This window comes from Corvus brachyrhynchos, unplaced genomic scaffold, assembly GCF_000691975.1.
Source record: "Corvus brachyrhynchos isolate BGI_N302 unplaced genomic scaffold, ASM69197v1 scaffold3, whole genome shotgun sequence".
In the NCBI taxonomy this organism is placed as follows: Eukaryota; Metazoa; Chordata; class Aves; order Passeriformes; family Corvidae; genus Corvus; species Corvus brachyrhynchos.
In genome coordinates, this window is record NW_008237619.1 from 3,887,456 (window position 1) to 3,891,458 (window position 4,003).

Sequence of the window (4,003 nt, forward strand, 5' to 3'; positions counted from 1 at the left end):
TTCCTGCTGCTGAAAGCTCCTACCCCAAACAAGTTAAACATGGACCCAATTTTACACTATCTGTCTAAGGCATTACAAGGAATAGTGTAGTGTTTACAGTGTTTGTTTTGATGGCTTCACAAAAAAAAAAAAGCAGCACCCTGCACAATATCTACAATACCTTTAGGGTTTTGAACAAGAACCTTGCTCCTGGGAAGAGTCTTTGCATGTGGATCTCAAGTATCTTATAAATAACAAGTTTCACAACTTTTTGTATAACTTTTCCTTGTAGAAAGAAAGCAGAGTTGAGAAAGTGGTGTGCCAAGCTAGTGAGTGAAGGACAAGCCTGGGGGCCAGGAGTCCTGGCAGTCAGTTGTGTGCAGTAACCACCAGACAATATCCTGATCATATGGAAAACTAATACTGTGAGAGTGATTGTCCCAGTGTCATTCTGTCCTTGGAGAGACACCACTGTAGGCTGCACTGATTGAAAGCTGCAGCAATGCTCCTGTTGCAGACAGGTCTTCGTCAAATTTGCAGGGGAAATCTGTGTCTCATGAACACATTGCCCCCTGGCAAACCTACCCACCACTCTTCCAGCCTCCCTAACCTGCCACTTAAAAACACTAAACTGGCCCACCAGAGCTCCCCATTCCCCTCTGGCTTACTGAAATTTGTTATGACCTGGTTTTGGTGTACCATGTAGCTTGATTATCTAGTGCAACAACATGGCTCCCCCAAAGCCATTAGGTTAATCTAAAGAAGAATGATTTTTACCAGTGATAAAGTTAATCTTCACGGTCTTTTGGAAAATAAAGTCATGACTAAAATAGGCATTGCTCCATGCCAGCTTTCTTTATGGCAAGCTGCAATTACTTCATATTCCTCCTTGGTATCGGAACAACAGCTAGAATCACTGGCTCTCCTCAACTTACTCCCACAGAAAATGTCAGCAGGATCTAATTATCAGAATGAAATGGATTTTCACTGATGCCTGCTTTCTTATCTGCATAATAGTTGAGCTAGGCATTCTTACTATCTCAGTTATGAGTTTGCACATTTTGTTATCTTCCTGGAAAAGGTGTTCAGATTTATGTACTCCATGTTTGACTAAGCTGAAAGAAATCAAACCTTAGCTGAAAATGCTGAGAAACATGGTGGTACTGAGTGAAGGATTTCTTGCAATTCCTCACATTGTTTAAAGGATATCTCCTTCATCTGAAACATGACAGGTTCTGGTTCTGCAACTCTTTGAGCTGGCACCCAGCATCCCTATGAACTGCAGTTTCTGTCTTACATGTTTCTGTGAGAATGGCCTAATGTTCTTCATCTGAAAGAAATGAGATTGTCTGACTGTGCTGCAAAGGCACGTGGGACACAGAGTACCACCAACCCAAGGTGCACACAGTTCAACTCCTACCCTTGGGCAGGGTCAGCTCTCTATGGGGAAGGTTCAGAAGATACGCAGTAACTTTTATATGTCCTCTGCTGATGCCAGTGCTGAGCAAGAAGTCTGAAGGAGCGACTGTTGCAAAGGTATCTACAAAGAGCTTAAAGCAGCTGCTGAGTCAAAGATCACCAGAGAACGAAAAAATGCACAGGAAAGAAAGTGTCAGAATAGTGTTAAGGGGATGGAGGGTTCCTTCATGCCTAAAACAATTGCAACAGGATGAATCACTTATTTTCAAGGTAGCAGGATGGCCTGAGATGAGCTCTGCTTGTTCTGCCTGTCCTGCTCATACTCATGGTATTTTTAGCCCCCTGGACTGCACCCTGTTCAGAGATTTTAAACTGGGGATAGATTGACACTGTGACCATTTATTCTTTATAACTCCAACCAGAAAGCCTCTCCCCTCCCAACACACTGCTGCCAGCCCCCAGGAGCAGCAATATTAATGAACTTGGATGGAGCTTTGTTGATCCAGACTAAGAATTGCATTGTGAAAGACTCCTTTCCACCATTTATCTGACCCTCTTAGACTTAAGGTTGAATAAGAAGTAGCTCTCCTTTTCCAGTGCTTAGGTTAGAGAGTACCCACAACCTCCTCCTTGTCAGGGGCAGATGTCTCCCTGTCTCAGGACAGACAGGAATAACAGCCTCATGCTCCTGACATTGACAGGGTTATAGTGCAGAATGAGAACTGGCTTCGTGTCACCTACCCCAGCTTTTCACCGGTGTCCTACATTCCTCTTTCCATCTATGTCCTGGCACAGTCTGGAGAACAAGACTTGAGTCTTCCAAATACCCACATGAGTTTTCAACTCTCTTTGGTTCACAGATGTGTGTAACTGCTGAGGGTGAGGGTTTGTGGTCTGTCTGTATCTCAGACCTAGGCAGAAGCGAGGCACAAAAAGGCTTGTTTAGTGTAAGAAATGCTCTGGGGAAAAAATGCCAGCTCAATAGCACCTGGAAACCAGCAAAGTATATAAATAAATTGACAGTTCAGGTGTCTGTTTCCTCTAAATAAATCTGTATCTGCCATGAAAACACACCTCATGCTAAGCCAACAAATTGGTGAAAACACAAATCTTGCAGGGCTTAAGTTAGACAGCAGCACTGAAGATCACTATCAATTTTAGCATTCATAGCAAATGCACAGAAGATGCTGATTTTGAATATTGTGACTTCATTCTGCAGATTCACTTTGAATGGATTATCAGTAGTTGTATAAGCACATAAAAGTGCCTGGAGTTCAAATACTAGAAAATAGCTGTATTGTGTAGTGTAGTTACATTATTTTATTGGAGTTTTCCTCCAGCATTTCATTTAGCCAGAGAATAACCAATGGATCCTTTCCACCTAACATTCCTTTGGATGCAAATGAATGCTTCAGAAAATCTATGTGGTACTCCAAATATCAAAGATCAAGGACTTGTGTATTATATCAAGTGATTAAATACTGCAGATGAGAAAGTTAAATATTAAATTCTCCCCCACTCGATTGCCCATGACTTCCCTCAGCTCATACAACTCTTCAAATAAGCTGCATTTTTTTCCCAGCGCCTGCACCACTGTTTTATATCCAATATTGAACTACTTAACATCATATACAGTCCTTTAGCTTTGATGCTTGTTCTGAGAAGTACCAATAGAAGCGCTGGTGACTTTGATGAGGAGAGATGTGTTGCAGTCAGTTCCTAAGAAGCATTGTTTGTCAAAGCAATTTTTGTGTACAGGGGTTTAAGCCAGACAACAGCTTGCCATGCACAGTGCTCTACCTATCACCTTAAAGCGCCTTTTAAATTTTTCTTCCATCTGTAAAAATATTGAGCAGTGTGGTATTACTTTCCCTCCTCCAACAACTTGGATAGGTTACAAACTTGTCATTTGCTCCAGCAAACAATTATTCTCTGTCACTTTTTAATTCCGGATGGAAACAGAAAATACGTTAAATGTTTATCTCAATTTTTCCTAAGGGTAGAAGACCCCAAGCAAAACCCCAGCTCCTGCTGTGGACACTAGACATTACAGGGATCGGCAAAACATTCTTAGGCACTAGGAGTGTGCTGGGAATTCCATGTGGTTGGGGTGGGCGGGCTGTGGGCACTCCATGACCTCAGCTGTCCCTGAGATGAAGCCAAGGGCTTAGGGATGGATAAGGAGGTGAACAGATTGGTTTTTCTGTTTGACTTTTATCAAAGTGGCGTTACAGTATTTCCTTTGCACATAGAGAAAGAGTAGCTGGGCAGCCTTCTAGGACCTGGAAGGTAGCAATGGAAGCTACAAGGCATCTGGAGAAGGGCATGCAGTGATAGAACAAGGGGTAAGGCTTCAAATGGAAAGAGAATAGGTTTAGATTAGATACTAGGAAGAAATTCTTTATTCTGAGGGTCGGGAGACACTGGAAAATGTTGCCCAGAAAAGTTGTGGCTATGCCATCCTTGGAAGTGTTCGAGTCCGAGCTAGAGGAGACTATAAACAACCTGGTCTGGTGGCAGGTGCTCCTGCCCACGGCAGGGGGCTGGAACTAGACGATCTTCAATGCACCCTTCAGTGCAAACCATTCTACGATTCAACAGCGGC